General features: G+C 34.7%; 1 protein-coding gene across 1 annotated transcript in view; it reads left to right on the forward strand.

Moving 5' to 3' along the window:
* Positions 1–2,741: 2,741 nt before the first annotated feature.
* LOC117176976 overlaps positions 2,742–27,279 on the forward strand; it is a 96,517-nt gene continuing 71,979 nt past the window's right edge. The window contains exon 1 of the mRNA XM_033367411.1: positions 2,742–2,837. The gene's annotated coding sequence lies outside the window, so the exon portion shown is untranslated. The remainder of the gene's footprint in view (positions 2,838–27,279) is intronic.

Genomic DNA, 27,279 nt, shown 5'->3' on the forward strand with positions numbered 1-27,279 from the left:
ATTATCCATGCCCATTCCTCTAGTTCCTCCCCCCCCCATATTTCCATACATCATTTGGAATCTCATCTATACCAGGTGCCTTTCATTCCTTCATTATTCCTAAAACTTTAACTATTTTTGCCCTTGAAATTCCCTCTTCCTCATCTCCTTCTCTACCATATTTTCCTCCCTTTACAAATTTCCTCTCTACTCAACCTAGCAAAACCAAAAAATATTTCTTCCATTCTATCATTTCAATATCTTGGTTAACTCTTTTTCTTCCTCTATTTACTACCTTCCATACCTCTTCTTCCATCCTAGCCTTCTCTGTCTCTTCCTCAAACCTTTTATTCTCTTCCTCTTTCTTATGATAACACAACTCAGTATACTCTTTCTTTTTTCCCTATATTCTTCTCCATTACCTTTTTCTTTTTTCCACTTTCTTGATTCCTTTCTGACCTCCTTTTTTTCTCTTTGCAGTCCTCATCCCACTCACTTCTATCCCCCCCTTTACTAACTTCATTTTTGTTTATGCACTCTAATCCTATCATTTTTCCCATCTCCTCGTCCACATTTCCCTCTCCCATTTTGATATCTCTTATTTTTTCTCTAAACTGTTCTTTTCCTTTCCTTAACCATTCCCCTTTTCCTACAATTTTTACATTTGCTCCCCTTTTACTCATATTGCTATTGCTTTTTTGTCCCTCTAATGTCACTATTAAGGGAAAGTGATCCGAATCAATATATTCTCCTACCTCTAATTTCTTAACCTTCTCTCTTACCTCATCATCCACTATCACATAATCAATTACCGTTCCCCTTTCACTTCCTGAGCGTGTATGTTCTCCTTTTTCATCCCCTTCTATATTTCCGTTTAAGATATATGATCTCAACTCCTCCAAAGTCTTTAACAAGTTTTTTCCCTCCGCATTTAGTACCTTATCTTTGGATTTTCTTCCTCTTTCTTCTCCTCATTCCCGTCCTCCTCTGTCTCCTGTTCTCGCATTGAAATCCCCACCTATTATCATCCTAATCTCTTCTTTATTTTCTTCAATCATTTCTTTATTCTCCTCTGCTTTTCCCTGCATATCACCGTTCACATAAATCCCCACTACCTTTCACTTCTCTACTCACATCATTGCCTCTTCTACTATTACTCCTTCTTTTTATTCATTCCTGTCTTTCTTATCTTCCCCTGTTATACATTCATTTCTTACTCCTATCACCATTCCTCCCATTGCTCTGCCCTTTTTATTCTTCCTCTTTGCATTTTGCACTTGCCATTTATAACCTCTTGGTAACCTTCCCCTTACTCTTTCCCATCCCTTTTCATCTAGCCACGTCTCCATCATTATGACTACATCCTTTTGTGCCAAATTTCTCATAAACTCCTTACCCGTTCTCTCCAATCCTGCTATATACCAGTAACAAATCCTTCATTCTTCCCTACTTTCGTGTCTCATCTTTTTTTCCTTCTTACTATTTCTCATTTTCCTATCTCCCATTCCTTTCTCTTCTAGTTTCCCTGCACCTCATTTCTTACTATCTATTCCTTTTCTTCATCCCAATCACATCATACTCCATTGATCTGAATTCTTCCATACTTAACCCATGTTCTCTTTCACTTTTTTCTTTCCTCTTCCGCTATTTTCCTTAATTTATACTGCATCTTCCTTTCTACCCATGTCAAATCATCCTCTATTCTCTCTGGACTACCATATAATAACCTCTTCTCTGTCAACACCTCCCTCTTATCTTCCCATTTCTTTAGTTTCACCAGTACCATTATCTCCCCTCTTCTCACTTCCGTTCCTACATTTCGCATTTCCTCTATCTCTACCTTAGCATCAATCCTTTTTAGTACTCCGTCCACCCCTTCTTTCAGCTCCTTACCCTCTAATCTTATACGCTTTATCACTATGTTTAATTTTCTTTCTTCCCTCTCTTTCCTTTCTAGTCTTTGTTGTATTTTTCTCAGCCTTTCCATCTCCTTATTCCCACTCTCTCCCCCACCGCAATCCCCGTTCGAGCTTCCAAGTTTCTTCATCCTACCTCTCATCTCCTTTACCTTTGTATTATTAACTTCTTCCTGCTTCTCTAGTTTTTGCTCCAATGATTCCATCCTCTTTTCTATTTTTTCCCTGATTTCTTCCCATTTTTTTATTTCTTTCTTAACTTCAGCCATTTCCCGGCTAATTTCCTTCGTTAATTCCTCTCCCCTTTTCTCCTGCTTTTCTTCATAAATCCCCATTACCTCTATCATCACTTCTCGAATTTCCTTTAGTTTTTCTTCTTTCATCAACACTTTATTTTCATCTTTGCTACCGTTAGTACCTTTACTGTTATCGCTTTTCCCTACCAAACTCTGCTTTTCCGACAGCGATCTAAACATTTTCTGATATTTTACACTCGCCCCGATATCTTCCTTCTCTTCACTGCTTTACCTTTCCCCTCTCTTCCTTTCGATAAATGCTTCTATCGACCCTACGCTTTTTGCGCTTAATCTTTTCTTTCTATAGTTTGTTTATACTTCTCCCTTGCCTTTCTTTCCTTTATCTGTTCTTTCGGCGTACTGAACACTTCCTGCTCTAAATCTATCTTTTCCGCGGAGATACTCGCTCCGCTAGCCATGAATCAAATTCACACTTTCCCGCCTTCTATACTTCCCTGCCTCTACCGTCGCTTTCTGGTACCTGTCTTGCCTTTATTTGACGCTACACAACCCTGCTACTAAATTCAGTTGAGTACAAAATTAAAATAAAAAAAGTTTCCCCCTTTCATCTGAGTGTTAAAAATATCTGTGGATTAATCAGAATCATAAGGCTGCTTAGTTCGGTGCAGTCCCCTTGCAAGATTTGGTAAGTAGTAGCAAAAGAGAACTCGGTACACGGATTCAGTTGAAAACGTGTAATTTCTGTACCTTTTTCTACATCACTGTCAAAACTATTGGCAGGATGTAATTCAATACGTATTGCGTTGGATCTAGTCGCAATAGAATTTGATGCTGTGTTGTCTTCCCATTCAGTATACAAATTAAGAGGAAAAATGTTAAAATAAAAAAAAATGACCTCTCTCAGTTCAATAAATATCTTATAAATAAAAAATTGCTTCTTCCAATTCAGTAACAAATAATCAAAATTGGATTCTTTTAAACTCAATAACTTCCATTTGAGCAGTAAATTGAATGAAAATGAAGTATATATATATGACATCAGTTTTGAAATTTAATTTGTTGATTGAATTTTACTATTTACATTCTACTGTTGTCCATACATATGATAAAGAGTATACCTAGATTTCAAACATTAAACAAGCATAACTATAAGGAAATGAGTTTACATTTTCAATTTGAGGTTATGTGTTAATTAATCATTTAAAAAAATTTCATGGATTTTTCAAGTGGAAATTATATAAACGATACTTGCTCCAAATATTATGCAGCAAAAAAAAAAGAATCACAAATTTATCACATTTTCGCAGATAAAGTTTATATTATAATCAGATCGATTTCACCAGAACAACTCTCTGACACAGCAAATTTTCAGTCGGTTAGAATAACTACAAAATTTTTAATAATGTTATAAACAAATTAATTCACAAAAGTCATTTTTTCGTGATTAGCAATGATTAGCTAATTTTAACCCATAGCTTTTGTATAAAGTATCAAAGATAATGATGTGTGCTTACAATTTTTCATAGTGATTGCAAAGTGTTGATTATTTAAGCAATTTTCATGAACAAATACACATTTTAACCATTTTTTCATGCATAGGCTTGATTTTTTTGTGGAATCAATTCGAAATGTCTTGCAAAAGACTCTTTGCTATTATATTTTTAATAGTGACAAAAACTGATAATTATTTAAACAATTTTTATAAACAATTGCACATTTTGACCATTTTTTCATGTATAGGCTTGATTTTTTGCGGAATCAATTTGAAATGTCTTGCAAAAGAATCCTTGCTGTCATATTGTTTATAGGCGTTCGTACATAAGTGAGTGAAAATCGAGCTCATTTATTGGAGATTGTGATACTCTCAGCCATTTTTGACTTATGTGGACCTGAAAGGGCCGTTTTCAGGTAGGCATTCGTGCTTCAGTAAGTAAGAATTGAGCTCACTCATTGAAGATTGCGATACTTTCAGCCATTTTTGACTCATGTGGCCCTGAAAAGGGCCGTTTTTAGGTTGGCATTTATGCTTCAGTAAGTAAGAATCGAGCTCACTCCTTGGAGATTGCCATGCTTTCAGCTATTTCTGACAGAGGTTTCATCTTCCTGGATTCTACTTTTCTATAACTGCTTATCAAAGGGTCCGAATGGAGCAGAAGATGATGAAGACCATCTAGGTTCGTCATTTGTCTCTCAGACATTCTGCTGTTATTCGCTCTAACTTTTCTAAAGATCTTATTGTTTCCCTCTTTGTGACTCTTCCGAATACCAACCAATTGGTAGCTCAAAAGATTGAATAATATCACTTCCGTGAATAAGCAGCTTATGTACTGATGGTGGCATTTTATACCAAGGATAAAGATTTATGCAAAGATCACCGGTTTACAAACTGTGAGTCTTCAATTTCGCACAATTAACTATCCTTCCGCACGTTATAACTTGTAATATATTGTAGAATCTGGTGATCAGATCTTGATCCAAACCGGTTATTTTAGCCATCGATTTAGCTTTTTCTAAAAAGGAACGGGCAACATTTCTGGTATTTGTTGTTCCATAACCCTGCTTCACCACATCAACTGTTGAACCCAGTTTGGATCTTAATTGTATCTGAATACGGTCCTTTCTTGATTTTTTTATTTCCTTTTCTTCCCTTTTTCTTGCGGAAAACTTTTTAAGATCCATATTGTAGGAAACATGTAACAAATATTTCAGAACACGAATCCAGGCATGCAACGTCGAGAGACCAAATTTATAATCTGCCTCATTCCATGGAATTTTAGCTACATATGGTAAGTTGTTAACATGTTTTGATCCAACTCCACAAATATTGTAGCGAGAAGATGCTTTCTGTCCAGTTAGAATATTACATATCTTTCGGTCAATCATCGTACACTTTAAGTCAAAGCTGATATCAAAACTCATTCCACTGACACCAATGGAATAGGTACGAACTTTTTCCAGCAGCTTTACGTGATAGTTGTACTCTTTCTTTACAAGAGAATCAGTTTCTTCAAGGAAATTAAATTTAATTGTCCTACAGAAATTGACAGATGAAGGTGCTTTGTTCGTCCGAATAATATCATCATCTGCTTTTAATTGAAGAGGGACGAAGGAAATCAAAAAGAAAGATTTATCCGTGAAAAGGCTCTTGTGATAGCTGATGTTTTCTTCACTTTTAGAATCACTATTATAAGATTCATCATTTGCATCCACATCATCACTCTTCTTTGACGACTCCATTTACAACAAGATTCGCTTAACTGTATGACCCAGTAAACTTATGAAATGGACCCTTGCTCCTAAATTAGATGTCTCTATATGCTCACCGTTTCCTGGATAACAAGCTTTTTTCGCTTCGGCGATCTTTAAATACGGTGGATATGAATCATTGCCAGTTATTTCTTCATTGTACTTTGTTAGCTTTTCGTATTTCCTCATCTACAGACGTAAATCCACGTACATCGCTAAGATTCTTTGCAATTTATTCTCTTCATCATCTGCCTTACGAAACCTTGTCCCAGATTCGCTACCGGACTCTTTTTTGATCAATGAAAGTGCTTTGGATAATTCTTCTTTGCTATAATTTGAAACAAGTTCTTGGACGCGCCTTTTCTTCGTCTTTTCGGATCCATCTTCAAATGATAATCATGGTCTTCCTCTCTTTAGAACATTAGTTAAACCTTTTCTTTGGATAGCTGGGTAAGGAAAAGGTACCTTGAACTCTGCTTCTAAGAATGCAGCATGATTTTGAACAAACAATGCTTTTTTCCTACAGACACTTTTCCATTTTCTATTGTACAAAGGCATAAAAGAGTCAACCAATTTTTTTCTTATAACCATTAACTGACTTTCATCAAGAGAAGACGTAATATTAATATTATCCAAAATCAAATCTACTTTGTTACATTTTGATTGTGGATCGCTATTCCAAATGATATCACATAAGTGCAGATTTTTTATTCTGTATTCCATGTTAAAAAATACTACGAAGGATTCCCTGAATATCTCCGTTGAAACACGCAGTCTATTTGTGAACGTCTTCCATGAAGCAAAATAAAACAAATGCAGAAAAACAAATCAACAACGACTTGAAGTTGCTCCTGCTACATTCAACTGTTTTTAGGTATAGTTGATACCAGAAACAATTTATTTGTAGCTGCAGCAACTTCAAGTCGTTCCTGATTTTGTTTGCTTTATTTGTTTTATTTTATTTCAAGAAAGATTTATTTGCAAGAAGTCTTTGCCAAGACATTTTCAGTTCATTCTGCAAAAAAATCTAGCCTATTAAAAAAAATGGTAAAAATGTGCATTTGTTCATAAATTTTTAAAAAATAATTACCAGTTTCTTTCACTATAATAATTGGCAATTATTATTTATTCCTAACTTATTGTAAGCGCACATCATTATCTGTGATACTTTATATAAAATCTATGGGTTAATATTAGCTAATCATTGCGAATCATGAAAAAATTACTTTTGTGAATTAATTTGTTTATAACATTATTAACCATTTTTGTAGTTACTCTAACCCACTGGAAATTATTTTTAGTTACTTATCTAATTGATTTATGACCTTTTTTAATGAATTTGAAAGTCTTAGAAAAAATGGTATCACGGAAAAGTTTAGCAACAAAAAGGTATAACTTTGTTGTTCAATAAAAATTTACGTTAAGTCGAATTAAAATATCCGCTGTTATTTGTTATAACTGGAAGCCTTACGGTCATTTTTTCATTTAATTCACGATAATCTAAAACCATACACCATTTTATGTTTCCGTGAGAATCCGGTTTTTTGGGGACTGGAAACACTGGTGTATTATATAAAGACTATGACGGCTTTATTATTTTTGTATTCATTGATTCTTTGACTTGATCTTGAATTTCTTGTTTTTGAACGTAAGGGAGTCTATATGGTCGTGTGAAAACTGGTATTTCGTCCGTAGTTATTATACTGTGTTGTAATACATTTGTACCTTCGGGTATTTCTCCTGGAATATAGAATCGGTCTGCGTTTTGTTCAATGAGTTTTTCTACGTGTGAATATTCCTCTTTATTTAAATGCTCAAGATGTAATAGTTCTTTTATTTATTTGACTCTATCTTCATTTGCAATTTTAAAAATTTGGTGAACATAATTTTCATCCTTATTTGAATTTAGAAAGAAGCTAAGAACTTGTTCGATAGTTTAATATTGATTATTTTCATTTTCATTTTGTGTAATAAGGACATCGTTGTCTTTAGATGTAAATTCTTCAAAGTCGAGAATTTCTCCAGTTGGGATTGCAATTACTACTGGTTCTTCACGGGTATTAGCGATTTTTAAATATAATTTACCGTTATTGTTTTTAACTATTGCATTTCCTAAATATACACCGCTGTCTTTAGGCAACAATTCGGGGACATAACCTATTTCTTTATCAGTGTTTTTAACTTGTATATAAAAATCTGGAATTGTGATTATTTCTGAAGAGTCAAATGGATAGTATTTTTCATTGATTTCTAATTGTTTTTCTGCATAATTTATTTTTACGGTATTTTTTCGGAAATATTCACTTCCTAATACTCCGTCATGTTCAACTGGAACTTCATTTTAAATTATATTAAAAATGGTTGGAAATTCTAAAATATTTATTGTTATTTGACCGAGAGTGTATACTGGGTGCTCGTTAATTCCTGTTAATTTTAGAAAATTTCGTTTATTAATGTTTACACATGATTCGACTGCTTTTTCTTTAATTAAATTGGGACCTGCTCCTGTATCAATCATTAATCTCACAGGATTTTTTAAATCATTTGTTGATAATGATATGTGAGGTATAGTATTTGTGACACTTAAGTGAACTTTTTCTGTGTTTTGTTGCTTTATATTTTCAAAATTAGGGTTGGATTTATTTGATTCTTTTTTATGCCTTCCTCTGAGCAACCGGTCTGGGAAGGGCGTTCGAGTTTTCCAGATTTATTTCTTGTGGGGGATTCAGTTGTTGCGGATTTTGCTGTTGTTGATATTGGTTATTTTTTTGTCTTTTATGGCAATCATTAATTACATGACTCATTTCTTTACAATTGGTATTTGGTTTTGAGAATAATTAGAAAAAAAAATTGTTTTTGATTTTGAAAATTATTTGGGGAAAATTGTGTTTGGTTTTGAAAATTATTTGGAAAAAGTTTTCTTTGATTATTATTATAATCAAAATAAGGCTTTGAATAATTATTAGGATATTGTGGCTGAAAGTTATTTGTTCTATTGAATTGTGTATTTTGAGGGTTTTAATATTTTGAGGATAATTTCATTAATAGAATACGGCAAACTAATGCTACGTGGCCTGATTTTTCACAAAATTGGCATTGTGCATTTTCTCCTATCGTCAAATGTATTTTATTTGATAATAGATTTTAGGCTTTCACGATGATTCATTTTGATAAAAATTGATATTTCGGGTTTCACTCGTGTAAAAAATTACGAATTGTTTGCCAACGTTTCGTGAACATTGCGGTTCACGAAACGTCGGCAAACAATTCGTAGTTTTTTACACGAGTGAAACCCGAAATATCTCTTTTTATTTTATTTGATTTTGAAGTTTCACCTGAATAAAAGCCAGGTCGCGATTCTTTTCTTATGTCTTTGTTAGTTGCTAATCTTTTTTCAATTTCAATGGCTTTAGTAGCAAGTTGCGAAAATGAATCTGCTGTTCCTATTCTCATTTCTAATTCTGGTCTAAGCCCTCTAATAAAATGATCCAGTGCATAACCTTCTAATTCAGTTTGAAAAGTTTTTTCCGCGATTCCTTTATTGTTCATTTTCTGATCATCAATGAGTCTATTGGCAATTTCTTTAATACGCGAAGCATAAGGTATTGCGTTTTCATTTTCCCACATATATATATTTCCGAGTTCCCCTTGAAGTTGATATACTGTTTTAGTAGGTGCGTATACCGTTTTTAGTTTATTTATTAATTCTTCTATTGAGTAAAATGTATGATTGTAAATGCATTTTCTTGCTTCTTCCGAGATTTTAGAACGAAGTAGTTTAACTAGATTTGCTTCGGCTTCAGCGTTAGGAACCATTGATCTTGCTTCGAAACATGATTCTATGAAATGTGAAAAGGGGACGTTATTTGTTCCGTCGAACTGAGGAATGACTTCGAGCGCATCTCGAAGTGAGATTTGCTGGTTATTAGGTAACTTACTCATATTGTTTATTTCAGATTCAGAGTTAAATGAATATAAATTGATTCCGTCAGGGTTTGTTATTGTTATTTGTGGTCAAATATGTTCAATTTTATTTTGGTTATTAACGTCTTTTATTTCGATATTTGAATTTATTTTGTTTAAAAAAAAAACGGTTTGCTTGCTTTTCTTGTGATTTTTGTGAATCAGAAAATGAGTCTAAAAATTTTCTTGATTTTCTACAGAATTTGATTTTACTGATTTTTCTGAAAATGCAGCAGTGGAATTTGCTCTAAAGTTTATTCTGCTGTTTGTTAAAGTTGAGGGCTTTTCTTGTTTTCGAGGAAAGATTTTGAGTATTTTCTGCAATTTCTGCAAGGTTTGTGTTTAAACTTGAGGTTGACATTAATAATTTTTCATTTCTTAATTTGAGGACACTTTTTGACACTTGGGATTAAGTATTCACGCACAGATAAATTATAAATAGGGACACATACATGTACATATAACACACAAGTAAAAATCATTGGCATCAGAGATATCAGAGAAAAGTATCAGACTGAAGTAATTCGAAGTTTGTTGACCCCCAGTATTTTTTCTCTTTAATTGTCAAGTTTTTTATATTTCAATTTTTTAATGGACTTTATAACCACACGTAAAAGAAACAGAACCAATTTTGGCATAATAGAAAAAATAATTATTGAGAAAATATAACTTTTCTGAAATAATTAAAACAAAATTCTACACTTATTTGATTTTCTGGTAGTTTATGTAGGAGAATTTCGAAATTAATGTATGAGAAAGTTTCTAAATCATTTTTAGATTTAAATTCGATGTAAAGTACACTAAAAGAAAGAAAAATTTGTTCAAATTAATTCCTGTATTGGTAGTTTATAATTTCCAAGGCCGATGCACCAAAGATATAACGAGGTATGTTACGTCCTACAAGATGTAACTTGCCTTGTATTTTATTTTATTCAAAGTGGTTCCTCGTTTTAGAATCTAATTTTAAATAAACTAGAAAACTGGGATGAGGATAACTACCAAATACAATAAATAAATCAAGTATGTTATAATATATAAAATAATTAATATTTATTTAAGTATTAAGAGAATTCAAATATAAATATCAAATTTGATAAACGTTTCCTGATTAACCTCCAAATTGATTTAAATCATTTGATTCCTTGTTTTACTTACAAAGTTCCCTTTTTGTAGAGAGTGGACAATTCGCCCTCTCGTTCCTTGAATCGAAAGTAGCTCGTCCTTTTGTTGGAACCCTGTATGCGTACCCGCAGGGGGTGGATTGCGCTGAATGTGAGTATTCAGGCTGAGATGGCAAGGTCAGCGTATCAGGGCTGCGTTGTCCCTTTGTGGCAGATGTTCTCGACTCGGAGTTCCACACAGAAGCTACTCTTCGTAGATTTTTAGGATTAAATGGTTGTCGGGCCAACACTGTTGGACCGGAGTTTAGGATTTCAAACATTTTTTACAATCTGGATTTGTCTAACTGAGACTGAACTGAGACTGAACTGAGACTGGGGTAAAGACTGAAGCTGGAGTATAATCGACTAAAGAGAAACGAACTAAACTGAAACTGGAACTAAACTGATTTCTGCTTCCGAATCCGCTGTATTTATTCTCAAGATCCCTTCTTAGATTCCCGTAGGGGTGAGTGGTTTTAGAAGTAGGGATTCTTCTTTGTTCCATTCAGCGTTGTCAATCAATTAGGGAGAAGAGTGGTAAGAGCCTAACTGTCCAATGGGCGTTGAGAATTATGTATATGCCCATATATGGAGGTTGTCGCAGTAACCATAATGCCTTGCATCCTTTCCAAAGTACCATAAGGGTAATTAATGAGATAGCCAATCAGTGATTAGGAATCTTGATCTGCCCAAATACGGAGAATGGCGCAATTACCAAAATATATGGTATCCCTTCCTAGGTGCCCAAGGGTAAGCTATTATAATGCGTAAAAGAGCATAAGGTTTGCGTGTTTCCTTTTGGTTGTGTGTAAACGGCTCACCCTCCTATAGCTGTCATCTTTATTAAGCTGTTTATTGCTTTTAGATTTAAGATGCTGGTCTCCGTCATAGAAATATGTAGGTCAGAATGACTAAAGGATGTACATGTGGTGTAGATACCAGCATTTTGTAAACGTATGGGACTGAAAATCTTGTCTGTTTTCAATGTTGGCTTGCTGATTAATTTACGGATCTTCAGTTAGTGCGTAGTCTGCTAGTTTTGTTAGCTATGCGAATATTTATGTGTATCGCTTATGTTTTTTTACTGCGATGTGTACGTACTTATAGGTACCAGCATACTGTAAGCGTATGCGACTGAAAATGCAGCAGCTTTTTCTGGTTTCCTTGTTAATTAATTTATTGCTTTTTAAATAACGTGTGACTGTTTTTTGTGAAAAAGATGATGTGTAGATTTTATTATGCTGTTGGGTTAACCTTACACTGTTGCGTCGTTTGTTTACAAATCTAATCTTCACGAATGATTTTAACAATACTATGTTTTTTTTACAATAATAATTGAATGTTGAATATAATCCTTTGACTTGTTGAGTTATTATTGAATATAAATGTTATGTAAGTATTATCCATTGTTTTTAATTATTTATTATTATTATTATAAAATTCGCGGGATGTGACATGAGTTTAAAACGATTGTTTTATTTTTGTTCGAAATAACTTTTTCTTACCTAATTCTTAAAAATGCATATTTCACAATTTGGTATGAAATTAAACTATTTTGGTACAAAATTATACTGTTTTCTAGAAAATTCTTTTTTTTTTAAATTGAAAATTAATTCTCCCAAACAAAAATGATGCTTCATCATTTTCCGTTAAAAAATTTTTTCTAGCTTAAAAATTAAATGAATTAGTTCAAAATTTTCAGAAACGAAACAAATATAGTCTAAAAAATAATAAAAATAAAATTTGGACTAACATCAAATCAAGTGTTCATACTATTTCGTTCAAATTTTTGGTAATTTATTGAAAATTCTTATTTTTTGGTCGAAAATGTAAATATTTAGTTATGTGTTTTTTGCAAATTCATATTTTTGGCATATCTTAAATCTTCTTAGTTTAAAATTGAACTTTTTGGTGGAAAATATATGTATCTGGTTTACTATTTGTATTTTCTGGTAGAAAATTAATTTTTTTTATTACAAATGCAATTTATGGTTAAAAAATAATATTTTTTAGCTGAGCATTCATATATTGTGTTGAAAACTCGTCTTTCCTGGTTATATTCAACTGTTTTTCCTTCAAAATTAATATCTTTTGTAGTTCAAATATTAACTGCTGTATTTTTTGAGGAAAATTAGTATTTGCAGTTTGAAAATGCAACTGTCTTGTTGAAAATTTGTCTGATTGTTTTAACTAAGAATTTAAGTAGAATTTTTTTTTAATTTATATTTTTTAGTAAAAAATTCAACTATTTGGTTCAGAATTCCTGTATTCTGTCAAAAATTCTTTTTTTTAGTAGAAAATCACTTTTGCTCCGACGTACTTTTTAGTCCGCTTTTGCTATCAGTGTATAAAGGCGGTCATTTTGACAATTTTCTGATTTTGATACAATAGGGGTGGTTTGAAATATTTTTTCCATGGGTTCTGACCCCACTGAAAGAACTTGGTTTTGGACAAGGTTATTTCGTATTATTTTTCAGTTGAAAAAAGCGTATAAAGGCAATTATAATATAACAGATATCAAGCGATTTGATCAAAATAAGGTGTTCACCTGAATGCATTTTATGGCTTATGTGTTTTCGATACCACTTCTTTAGGATGCCGTTTTGCTGCACCAGTAGGTAGAAATTATTTCTTTAATTAACAAAAAAGAAAATGTACGTTATTTAAAAACTGATCGAGAAAAACTTTCCAAATTGAAGCAACCACGAAATAAGAGAACAGTGATGGCGACTGTGCAAAATACTTCATCGTGTGGCCTGGCAGCAACGAGGAACACTCACGAAAAGTCATTGTGCGACTAGGATGAGATGAGATCACACGTGACCCAGTGGAACTCCTCTGCGTGCGTAAGCGACGATCAATCACACATTGAACACGATTAGAGATCCTCCATGAAGAGTTGGGACGCGGGTTACTCAAATTCTGATTGGTGTCGCTGTACCGAAACAGATAAAAATAAAGTCGAAATTCATTGATGGGGAAACGATATTAAGAACAGGTTTCATTTTTCTGAACATGTAGAGAGTTTGAATGAAACAAGAAGTATTAGAGAAATCTTTTACAATGAAAATCTGTGATAATTTAAACGTGATACATATTCCAGGATGAACGTTGTAAAATTATTTATTATAGAGGAGAGTACCCAAATATAAGATATCAACTCTGTTTGGCGTGATTGTCGGAATTCTATGTACTGAATTTAAAAGTAATATAGGTCATTTTAAAGGAAATTTAGTTTGTCATAAGATGCTCAAATAAAAAATTTTATTACAAATTTTTTTATGCTGGAAATACAAAAAATGTAAAAAAGTCCTTTATCCAAACTCGTCAAACTATTCTCATAATATGAGATACCCCAGGAAATAGCTAATAAAATGCAAAATAAAGTATTATTTTTAATGAAAAACTTCGTTCTATGTTTCCGAAGTATAAATTTACTGCTATTTAGATATATTTAGTTTTTGCAGTAGTCACAAACACTTTTGTAACCGATTTTCCCCGCGCAGCCACAGTGTTCTAAAAACCACAGGTATCTCATATTATGAGAACCACACTGTGCAACTATGCACTTGATATGTCTGACCTGTACAATGAAAAACATCAACACTATCGATATTTTCCTATTTAGTTATTCAATCCCCATCACTCCAGAAAACTTTACTGCTAAATACATATTTAATGAATAATAAATAAGGTTTAAAGAATTCCCTTCAAAGAACTCGACCACCATCGATTTTACAAAAAGTTCGCCTATAATCTTTAGAAGCCCAATGAAAAATGGACTATACAACGAAATTACTCCTTCTTCAAGGGCTACAAGTTTGTGATAGAACCAACAGAGTGGGTCTCTTAGTTTAGCTGATACCCCGCTTTCTCATATTACGAGAATATCTCATATTCGAGTACTCTCCTCTATTATTTGTTGAACCCTGGAAATCTAAAAAACTGAGAAGGAGGATAAAGGTGTGGGTTCTGGGGTGACATTACGATGACTCAATTTGAAGAATCTTTCTTCCTAGCATGTGAGTTAGACAACGTTGTGAAATCGATTCGAATCCGTTTTTGTTTTGGCCTCTGTTCCTATCGTATGACATAGATTTTTAACTTTCTTAAAATGTGGCTTGTTGAAAACAAGAATGTTTCGTAAGAGATAGGGAAATTGAGTTTTTTTGCATATCATTTGGACATCAAATGGAACCATTTTGAGGCAAAAAATTTAAGATCTAGAAGTTAGGGCATTTTTTGGTATTTTTTTAGATTTTTCACTAGCTTGGGTGTTGAAAACGAGGGTTTTTCGGAAAAGATGTAGGCATTGAGCGTTTTCGGGTGTCTTTGAACATTGAATGGAATTATTTTGAGGCATAAAATTTTAGGTCTGGAAGTTAGGGGATTTAAACTTTAAACGGAAATCACATAGGATGTCTTCATGATGTCAGAAATTTATGAAAACCCAGTTTATTCACTTTTAAACCAGTCTCGGGCTTACTGTTGAGGTGGTTTCTGGTTTCGTTAACATTTTCACAATAAAACTTTGAGAAATTTCATAGTATTCGGAAATAGAACGAAGTTTTTCATTAAAAATAATACTTTATTTTGCATTTTATTAGCTATTTCCTGGGGTATCTCATATTATGAGAATAGTTTGACGAGTTTGGAAAAAGCACTTTTTTACATTTTTTGTATTTCCAGCATAAAAAAAATTTGTAATAAAATTTTTTATTTGAGCATCTTATGACAAACTAAATTTCCTTTAAAATGACCTATATTACTTTTAAATTCAGTACATAGAATACCCACTTATTTTTTCCCATTTTCAATTTAGCTTAGTTTATTAACGGCTGAAGTCTTGATACATTGTTTTAGTACAGGCAACTGTAATTACAAGAAACTGAAGTTAGAAAATGAAAATAAAATGATGCATAAAATATAAATAAGTTCTATCTACGAAATTTATCAAATGTGTCGAATTGTATTATTATCAATCATGATCAAAATTTCAAACTTTGGCGCTTTTATTGGTATCTCAGGTATCTGTATGTTAGGTTATATTAGTTCTGCTTCTGTTTTCTAACTCAGATTATTTAATATTAAAACAGTTTTGAAATCTAAAAAAAAGTAAATTGCAGTTCTTATAATTAAAAAACGTATTTTAAATGTAAATTAGGCATTTCCATCGAGAATTATTATAAATATAGCTAAAAATGCTAAAGTTTTAAAAGTTTCACTGAATTTGAAACTTTTCATTAAAACTTTTATTTGAAAGTTTCAAAAAGTATATATTTCTGAAACAACACATTGCTACATGCGACAATAGGCATCACCACTTGCTGCCAGCGAGCCAGAAGGCGGGAGAGGGATAGAACGAAAAAAAGAAACAAGGATAGCTATAGTACTGGGTCCCGAATTGACTACAAATAATTAATTTAAAATTAAAATTGTAAATAAAATGAAAATTTGTATTGATGTAAAGAAGCTTAGAAATTCTTGAACTATCAATAGGTAAATTTTGGGAAAGATTGGACGAAATTGAAATTCCAATTATTAATAATGGGAATCGATGCACTTTGGCAGTATTTTGAGGAAAGATAATTACATCCTTATCAATTCAAGTCTACAGAAATTCGTTAAGGGCCTTAAAGCTAATTGAAGAATTGCTCTATATTGATTACTGATGACTAGAGATCAATGGGCAGTATAGGCATAAACGAAAAGTCTTTATTCAAAATTGTTAATTTACAAATTCCGATATATATTTTTCTAAAGTCCAAAATCTCAAAAGAAACAGAACTTTCGATTGTGGTCGACTGCGGGAATATTAATTTTTATAATTAAATGAAACATTTAACCTTAGAATGCCTTGAAGTGCACGTTTCCTGAAATATTGGTGAGTCAACGCTTTATCAGCATTGAGAAATTTTGGATCACGCCACATCCTGCCATCGTCCTCGCAGTAGTCAGCAGAACTCAAATTTGGAAGTCGCAAAAACCACTACCAATATGCGGACGAGGCTCATCACATCCAAGTCTCTTTAGCATACTTCGTCGACTTCTTGACCGGAAAGGAAGTTAGCTCGGGAATAAAAAGGGAACAATGGGAAAAATTTTTCATGTTCCGTGCGCTTTTCCTCACACGTGCGCGTCGTGGAGTCACTCCGATGATTCTGCCGATAAAGGGTGTGCTATGGGGGTTTTTGGGACATTAAGCGTACAAACGAAAAACGCGAAAAATAAGCCTTGTGCAACAGGAATTAGGAGTGAATCATTAAATAATTCAGGGAGTAAAAGGATGAGAACTGTGAAAACATTTTGAATTACCCTTTCGATCGAACCTTCGGGAAGCGGTTACGATGCGCGTGTCTAAGGGATCGTCCATATATTACGTAACACTTTTTTCTTTTGTTTATATCGTTGTGTCTTTCTCAACTTCACATCAATTTCATGCTCGTCTTTATTTAAACAAAAGAAAAACGCGTTACGTAATTTATGGACGATCCCTAATGAGTGAAAACGATGGCAGCTGTCACTAAAAGGGATTTAAACCACAGGTCAGGCGTGCATTCTCTTTTGTTGTGCTTATTTTACTTTCTTTTTAAAATAAAAGATGAAGAATGTGATATCACAAAATTTACGTTCAATTTGCCTTCTCACTCTCTCCGTCTCTCGCGACCCAAAAAACAGTTGGAAGGTAATTCGATGTTCTGTAAATTTCCCAGTCATTAAATTATTATTTTTCGACCCTGACAACTTTCACAAATTTAGGGCGATTGTAAAGGTACTTCTCCAGGAAGCAGAGATTAACAGCGAATCGCACACAAAAATAAAAATAAACATTTGGGAGCGATCCCAGGCGATTGCCTGAATACCTCCGACGAGTAGATAGAGAAATCCAAAGTTTCCACACTACCTGGGGTTTTCAGCTTTTCTGAATAACTTATTTTTTAGAAGCGTATTGATTCGTAATACATTTTTAATAATTTAATCGATGGCCCTACTGCAAATACCTATATAGGTGCCTGTAAAGGTCACTAATAGGATTCTATGTAAGGATCTTATAAGTGATCCACATAGGATCCTATATAGGGTTACCTATATAAGTCAGTATAGTTGCCACCTATAGGAAATGAAACAGCTTCCTGCATAGGATACTTTATAGAATCCTAAATGATTCTATGGTAAGGGTATGAGTTCCTTCTTCCTACGTTAGAATTTATATAAGAACGTATGCAGGTTCCTACTACCAGGCAATCTCATAGTAAAAAATAACTACTGCGTAGATGTATCTGCTATAGGACACTACTGCGCAACACTTCAGGTTCATCATTTGTCCTATATGGGTCACTAATAAGATTCTATATAGTATCCTATGCAGGAAGCTGTTTCGTTTCCTATTGGTGACTCCTATATTGACCTATATAGGTCACTTATAGGATTCTTATATAGAATCCAATTAGAGACCTATATAGGTATTTGCAATAGAGTAATTCAGAACAAAGCATTAAATCAAATTATACCCAGAAATAAAAATTCAATCGACATGCAATTACACAGGCACACGAAAAAAAAGGTCTTGTCCACCAGATGAGATAAATATTTCTATACGTTTTTGGAGTCTCCGAAGCCGAATCCGGGGTTGCTTTGACTCGTTCAGGTCGAATTTCGTCCCTAACATCAAAAAAATTATGAAAGTTGGAATTTTCATGGAAACACCTAGAAATCAAAGCAAGTATATGTTTCGAGGGTCGCTGAGTCCAAATTTAAAGGCCATTTGACTTAGCGAGGTCGCATTCCATTTATAACCTTAAAAAATAAATTAAAACACTGAAATCTGTTCTTAACATAAATTGTTTGTATTCAGCGTCTGGTACATAGAACTTGTTAGTCATTCTTTGAACATGGCTATCAGTCTGTAATACAAAATCCCGCTGCCTTGAAAGATACTGTGACGATGACAACTGCTTCGAAAGGGGATCTGTAGAATAATTCGTTCTTAGATTTGTTGAGGTAACGAAGCCAGCGAAGGCGTGCTGCTTTGCAGGTAGGTGTGAGAGTGTGAGGATGAATCCGTAGTGTATCCAACGACGAGTTGACATAGTCCTCGTCAAAGTCGGAAAGCTCTCATACTTAGGCCTAGGGAGTTATGAGAGTAATCACCCCTAGGACGGCCCGATAACAAGTGTTGAATTCAGAAAAATTAAGAATTTGTATTCCTATGAATACGCGATTTTTCCTCCTTCTAAAAATCCTCCAACGGGAACAGAAAAAGTGCAAATCCTATTCCTCTCAGTCGACTTAGTAAAATTTAACGAAAGCATTTATTTAAACTACGTTTCATTATTAAATCATTTTATAACTTATAAGCTCGAAAAATATTTAAATTTATTTATATTTTAATAACTTTCTAAACGTCTTAAAAAATGCAACAAAGAAATATATGTACATGTGTGAATTTAAATAATTTTAACTCTAGAGAGGCAGAATTGAATGAGTGACGGTCGCTATTGAAATAGAAGTGAATAAGTTTAGCAGGTATCTTATTCTTATTGGGGCATTTTAGACAGATGGAAAAATCGCGCATTCAAAATATTAGAATAATCTTCACTTTTGCGCTGAAATCTGAAAATATTAATTTTTCTCTATTCTACGCTTATTACCAGGGGTAGACTCAACTGCGGTCGGACCAGGATCCCTTACGCACGGATTTTTCTTTACACATATGGCACCTTCAAAGAAAAAGTTTCTAGTTTCACTTTCGAATATGTGAGCAGATTGCTGTTGGACATTGCAAAGAGAGGTTGTTCAAAAAGGGCTGGAACGTCACAGAAACCCCCTGCATAGGTCCTTCGAGAATAAAAGAATCGCGATCGACTGTCCTCTAATTATCATGTCTTCCCAGATGATAGCGCTACGTGCGGAAACTCTAGAAACTACGAGATCATGTGATGCAAATTTTGAAATTAAGGAAATGAAAGAAGATATTAGGATGTGGAAGGAAAAGGCGGAAAAAAGGCTAGAAAAGTTGAAGGAGAGGTCGACAATGGAAGCAGTTGACAGGGGGAGGGCGAGAAGCAAGGTATTTGGGAGAAGGTGGAGATTATGATAGAAGAGAAAGTAGGAGAGCGTAGGAATAAAAGGGGGAGAGAACAGATAGGGAAAGGATAAGGGCAATTGAGTTGAGGATGGAGAGAAGAGAGAAGGCAGATAGAAGAAATAATATTGTAATAAAAGGATTGAAGCTAAAGAGCGGGGTTGAAAGGGGAGGGGTGGAAGCGCTGCACAGTGCGGCGAATTAGAAAATTGGGGTTCAAAATGATCCCGAGCCTACCATTTTTATCCGATTCCATCTTTCATTTTCTAAATTAAAGCTAATTAAATTCTGAAGAGGTCTGTAGAGGGCGATTTTGCTAAAAAGGCTCTATTGGTTTGTTATTAAAGTGGCTAAATGCCGAAAAACCATAATTTTTCATATTTGAGCTGTCTGTTCTGTGACATTAATTGATTTTACCTCAAAAAGGGGAAAACTGATAGATTTACAATCGATTAACAAATTCTAATAATTTATATAAAGTTCGTACAATCTGTTTAATTGTCATAAACAAATTGATGAACAAAATCGATTATTTTTATTATTGATGTAGGTTTTTTCAATAGGGAAATTAATTAATTGTTTAAGATGTTAATTTTGTTTGTCTACTTGGTCATAATCAATATTATTAAAATAATGATTAATTCTTAAGATTGTGAAAAAACGCTCTCTAGCTCCGCTGGGATGTGAGCCCAGGTCCTTTTAGATTGCCGGTCTGATGCTCTACCAACTGAGCTATGGAGAGGAGAAAATACTTTCCTTACAATCTCCTTACAAGCAGAATGTCAACGTCATTCCTTATACTTGTAAGATTTTTCTTTCTAAACATGAAATTCATATTTTTATTATTGATGTAGGTTTTTTGACCAGGGAAATTAATCAATTGTTTAAGATGCAAATTTTGTTTTTTCTACTTGGTCTCTAATCAATATTATTAAAATAATGATTAATTCTTAAGATTGGGGAAAAAGGGCTCTATAGCTCCGTAGGGATATGAGCCCAGGTCCTTCAGATTGCCGGTTTGATGCTCTACCAACTGATTGAATTGCTGTACATTGAAGCCTGGAAGTTCTTTTAATCACGTTTTTCCCCGCGAAATGGAGTAAAATTCAGCGTTCGTTGAAATCAAACACTAAAGTATAATTTTTATGATTTTTATAAACAAATTTCATAAACAAATTTGATAAAGAAATTTAAGAAATAAGTGCCTCTGTATACAGGGTGTCTAAAAAGTCCCGGGACGGTTGAATATTTCCTCAGGTTAAATATTTTTCAAAAAAGTGAAGGTCATTCCTGAAGTAAATTTCAACGAGGAATTCAATGGTGACCTTCATTTTGACCTTGAAGTTGACCTTTATGGCTTTTTGAAGGTCAACTTTGTTTTTTTTTTATTTGGGAACCCCCTTTTTTACATCTGCAATCGATAGAGTAGAAAATTCTACGTTCATGTACGTACCCAAGTCATAGGTCAATTGTAAAGTTCAAGGTCAGTTAGAGGTTATTTGAAATTAACAAAGTGTTCCAAGAGGCCAGTGCAATTCCTGAAGTAAATTTCAACGAGAAATTCATTGGGGAGCTCTGTATTGATCTTGGTGATGATTTTCAAGGTTTTTTCAAGGTTTTTTCCAATCAGTTTACGTTTACGTTTAGCATTACACTGGAACAACGATGTGGACGTAGCAAATTCTGTTCCCTTTGGGGTGCTTAATTAGCGTGAGTCCCCTTGCTTCTCATGCTTCAGTGAAGATGTTCGTACAGAAAACCTTGAGCTTCTTGACAAAAAGCTATGCGATTGTAAAAATGAGTTAGAGCATTACGAATCATCTCCCTATCAATAAAAGTAGCCTGTTGCAGAATCCGATTCTACAATTCATCTAAGCTTTGCGGTGGCGTTGAGTATACTTTGCTCTTTAAATAACCACAAAGAAAATAGTCGAGAGGCGTCAGATCAGGAGATCTAGCAGGCCACTCGATTTCACCCCTTCTTCCAATCCACCTTTGAGATAACTCTTCATATGCACGGGCATTGAGATTACCATCGATAAAGAAAGGGCCTATCAATGTATCATTCAAGATAACGGCCCAAACATTAATCTTTTGTGGATATTGTTGTGACTCTCCAACATCCAATCAGGATTAGTGTAGGACCAATATCTACAATTTTGCCTATTAACTTCACCTTTTAAAGTTAAAGTAGATTCATCTGAAAATACTTTATTGTACAAGAAAAGAGGATCTCTATCAATTCTGTCCATCATAATTTCACAAAATTCAACCCGACGATCAGGATCGTCTTCATTGAGCTCTTGTACCGGATGAACTTTGTAAGAATGGAAATTAATGCTTTTTAAAATATTTCGCACTGTCTCAGGAGGAACGTCACGCTCATCACTAGCTCGACGTAAACTTTGGTGTGGGTTTTCAACAAATGCTTGGGCTATGTCCATCTGCATCTCCTCAGATCCTGCAGATTTTGGCCGACCAGTTCTCTGAAGGTCCTTGATAGATCCAAGATTCATAAAGCGCCTTCTAGTTCTTTCAATTATTGATTTTGAGAGAGGATTTAACCCTTCTCCATTACAAAAAGTGCGATTAAAAAGCAAACGAATTTGATCATAAGATCAAACTCGATCTCTCCAACCACGCATCATTAATACAGATACCGTCTCTAGTTCCGAAAGTTTAGCTTACGCCATAATAATATTTTAGCAAAAGATACTTTTAATGAAAAATTTCCTTATGATTTTACAATATTCAAAACGCTGTAACCAAGATCAACACAGAGCTCACCAATAAATTTCTCGTTGGAATTTAATTCAGGAATTACACTGACTTCTTGGAAAACTTTGTTAATTTCAAATAACCTCTAACTGACCTTGAACTTTACAACTGACCTATGACTAGGGTACGTACCTGCACGTAGAATTTTTCGCTTTATCGATGGCAGATGTAAAAAGGGAGTTTCCATTTAAAAAAACAAAGTTGATTTTCAAATAGCCATGAATGTCAACTTCAAGGTAAAAATAAAGGTCACAATTGAATTCTTCGTTGAAATTTATTTCAGGAATTACACTGACCTCTTGGAAAACCTAGTTAATTTCAAATAATCCCTGACCTTGAACGTTTCAATTGACCTATGACTTGGGTACGTAACTGAACGTGGAATTTTCCGCTCTATCGATTGCAGATGTAAAAAAGGGGGTTTCCATTAAAAAAAACAAAGTTGACCTTCGAAAAGCCATGAAGGTCAACTTCAAGGTCAAAATGAATGTCATCATTGAATTCATCGTTGAAATTTACTTTAGGAATGACCTTCACTTTTTCGAAAAACATTTGCCTTCAAAAATGTAAATTTCATGACAGAAATGGACGATCAAAATATTTACCATTGCTATAAACAGTACTGATTAACAAATGAATTTAATAGATGCTTTCAAATAAGAAAAATCTCTTTCTTGTTGAAATATTGATTATATCATAAAAAATGAAACTCCTACGACTGAATACCAGAATTTCCATCAAGAAATGGTTAAGCTTCATGACTTCGTTCATCCTCATTGCTTATAATATTCACAAAAGATGTTGAGCGTGGACGTTTTACGATTCGGTTTCTTATTTCAAGGTAACATTAACTATTGAACCCAACACATTTCTTCTATACGAAAGAATTATTTTAAGAATTGATTGATCATGAATGTTTATACCAATGGGAAATTTTGTTGGATGTTAGAATATTTCGTAGGAGTTTCATTTTTTATGATATAATTAACATTTCAGCAAAAACGAGATTTTCCATATTTGAAAGCGTCTATTAAATGCATTTGTTCATCAGAATTGTTGATAAAAAGGAAAAATATTGTCAAACGTCAGTTCATGCAAAAAATTGATTTTTTCTATCAAAAAGTGACCGTTTAATGCATTTGTTAATCAGTATTTTTTATAACAATGGTTAATATTTTAATTGTCCATTTTTGTCATGAAATTTTCATATTTTAAGGAAAACCTAATGATTGCGCAGAAAAAATACATTTTATATATAGAGAGGCGCTTATTTATTAAATTTGTTTGTGAATTTTGTTTATAACAATCAAAAAAATTATACTTTAGTGTTTGATATCAACTAAACATTAATTTCACTCGATTTCGCAAGGAAAAACGTGATGAAAAGAACTTCCAGGCTTTAATGTACAACAATAATCGATTTTGTTCATCAATTTGTTTATAACAATTGAACAGATTGCACGAACATCATCTCAGTTATTAGGATTTGTTAATCGATTATAAATCTATCAGGTTTTCACCTTTTTGAGATAAAATCAATTAATGCTACAGAACAGGCAGCTCAAATATGAAAAATTAGGGTTTTTTGGAATTTCGAAACTTGAATAACAAATAAACAGAGCCTTTTTAGGAAAATCGCCCTCGACAGACCTCTTCAGAATTTAATTAGCTTCAATTTGAAAAAAAGATGGAATGGGATGAAAATTATAGGCACTGGATCATTTTGAACCTCAATTTTCTAATTCGCCGCACTGTACGCTGCCACAGAGCATAGGGTGGGTTAAAGGCAAGGTTAGGAAAGTTAGGGTGAAGGGGAGAAAGAACAATGAAGTAGCAGTGGTGGAATTGGAGAGCTAGGAAGAAAAATTGCGGGTAATGTGTAACACAAATAGGATAAAGGACAAGAAGGTTTTCATCGATCAAGATTTGACGACGAAGGAAAGGGATGTATAGAGAATGCTATATGACAGGGCTGGGAAGGAGAGAAGTGAAGGGAGAGCGGCAAAGTTGGGTAGCGTAAAATAAAAATAGACGAGAAAATTTGGGTATTGGACGAGAAGAAGGAGGTGTAGAAGGAAGTGCAGGGGAACTTGTTTGTGAAAAGTAGGGGGGGGGGCAAAGAACGGTAGAGAAGTGTTAAAGGTGCTGTATTGCAACGTAGCAGGAGTAAAGAAGAAAGACGAGGATTTCTGGAGGTATATTCAGGAATTTGATGTGATTGTCCTGGTAGAGAGATGGGTAGAGAGAAAGGAATGGGATTAGAGGATGAAGTTCATGGAGAGGGGGAGGGGAAGGGCGTGCAAATGAGGGCTGTTAAGGTAGCAGGGGTGATGTACAAGTTTGTGACCGTGTATAATAAGGATGGGATGGAAAGGATTGAAGAAAGGGTGGAAAACTTACTAGCAGAGAGAGATGAGGGTATTATGGTACTGGGGGGGGGGGGGCTTAATGCAAGAATTGGGCGGGAAGGGGCCTGTACCAGGAAGGGAAGAGCTTCGAAAGAAAATCGAACGATAAGATAATAAATAAAGAGGGGCAAATTCTAAGAGACTGGATGGAGGATAGAGGGTAGGCGGTGAAGAATGGTATAGTAAAAGGGGACGAAGAGGGAGAATACACGTATGTGAGTAAGAGGGGTGTATCGGTGATAGACTATGTGATTATGAATATGCAAGCGTGGCAGGAGATAGAGAAATTCGCAGTGGAAGGGAGGGTGGAATCAGACCATCAGACATTAAGTTTGTGGATACCGAGGGAGACTGGCGAAAGGCAGAATGGGGAAGAAAAGTCGTTAAGGGAGAGGGTGTCATGTACGAGAGAAGCAATAGAGAAGTATCAGGAGCAGTTGGGCAACCTAAGCTTTGAGAGGGAGTCGGTAGACGAGTTATGGGAGAATCAAAAAGAGACAGTGAAAGGTTGTGTGCAAAAGAAGGTATTTAGAAAGAAGAAGAAAGGAACCGTAAAGCCGTGGTGTGATAAAGAATGTAAAATGATGAAGAGAAAGGTGAAAAAGAAGTACAGGAAGTTGAAGGAAGGAACCACGAAAAGAGAGGTGTACGTAGAAAGGAGAAAGGAGTTTAGGACGATTTGTGAGAAGAAAGAGCAGGAAAAGGAAAAATTTCTGAAGAGGACTTGAGAAGTGTTAAGACAGAAGGGAACATATGGAAGATAATTAATAGGTTTAGGAAACGTAGGTTGGGGATAAATGAGGCAGCAGGGCTGGACGAAAAAAGTGGGAGTGGGGAGGGATTACCAAGAGGGTGGAGGGAAGGGTTGATCGTACCACTGTACAAGAAAGGGGATAGGGAGAGACAGGAAAATTATAGAGGAATTACGCCAATTAATATTGCGTACAAAATATACGCAATGGTGTTGGCAGATAGGCTGCGCAAGGATGTTGAGGGGAAACGAATATTGCCGGAGACGTAGGCGGGCTTTCAGGAGCGAAGGAGTACTATTGACAATATTTACGTCTTGCAGCACGTGGTGGAAAGAGAACTATCCAAAAAGTGGGCCAAAGTGTACGCGTTTTTTGTAGATCTAAAGGGCGCGTTCTTTTCCGTGGATAGGGGGAGGTTGTGGGAGGCAATGAAAGAATGGAGAATGAAGAGGGTTCTGAAGATAGGGCGAGAGGAGGAGAGAGAATCTCTAAGGGATTCTGGATGGTAGGAGGTTGACGTAAGGGTGACCGGTCAGCCGAACGTTTTTTGCAATTCTTATCGCGGATATGAAAAGTAAGCTAGCGGCCGAAATGGTAGGAGGAGTTAGGGTAGGATGAGTCAAGATATGGTCACTCGCGCATGCAGATTACATAGTGCTGCTAGTAAAGAGCGAAGAGGCTTTAAAGGAGATGATGAAATGTTGAGAAGATAGTTGGACAAAAATAGGTAAGAGTTAAATGCGGACAAGTCGAAGGTTAATGTGTTCAGGAAAGGAGGTGGGAGAGATAAGGGAGAGAAGTGGAAGTGGAAGAGAAAAGCAGTACGCAGTTTATGGTGTTCAGGAAAGGAGATGGGAGAGTTAAGGGAGAGGAATGGAAGTGGAAGGGAAGAGCAGTACAGGAGGTGAAAGAGTTTGTGTACCTGGGATGGGGAAGAGGTTGTTCGCAGATGATTTTGTAAGGAGAATGAAATTGTTTGATTTGCTACTAATGAGTATCTTATTATACGGAGTGGACGTATGGGGTGGAAGATAAGTGAGGAGGTAAATAAGATACAGGAGCGGTATTTAAAGTGGACACTGGGGTTGTCAAGGAATACGCCGAACTATATTGTCAGGAGGAAGACAGGAAAAAAGAGCTTAGGGGTTATAGCGGGGAATCGAGCGTGTAAATATGAGGAGAAATTTTTGAAAGATGGGGAAAGTAAGCTGGTTAAGGAGTGTTGGAAAGGAAATGGTGGAAAGTGAAAGGTATTTTAGAACTAATGGATTGCAGATGGATGAAGTTAGAAGGATGCATACGGAAGGAAGGTATCTGAGTTGGTTTAAAAGAATGCCATGGAGAAAGAGCAGGCAGAAGGAGCGGAGAGAATAAGAAAATCAAGGTTTAACGAAAAATATGTGTGGATTATGCCAAGAGAGACAGCACAATATTTATGTGAGAAAGAAGAACAAGAAAGTCAGGAACTTATAGCGAGAATGAGATGAGGTTGCATGGAGAATTATAATAGGTTCTGGCATTCTAGATAGAAGAGAATGTGTGAATTTTTCGGGGAGGGGAATGCAAAAGTTGAGCACTGGTTGGAGAAATGTGAAGAGGTGGAAAGAAGTGGGATAAGCATGGAGGTATTTTGCATGAAAGGGAGGACAAAAGGGCAGTAGCGTGGGTGAAGAGAGTGTTGGGTAAGATGGAGAAGAAAGAAAGGAAGGAAGAAGAGGAATCGAGAAGGAAGGAC

Source organism: Belonocnema kinseyi, chromosome 7 (genome assembly GCF_010883055.1).
Source record: "Belonocnema kinseyi isolate 2016_QV_RU_SX_M_011 chromosome 7, B_treatae_v1, whole genome shotgun sequence".
Lineage (NCBI taxonomy): Eukaryota > Metazoa > Arthropoda > Insecta > Hymenoptera > Cynipidae > Belonocnema > Belonocnema kinseyi.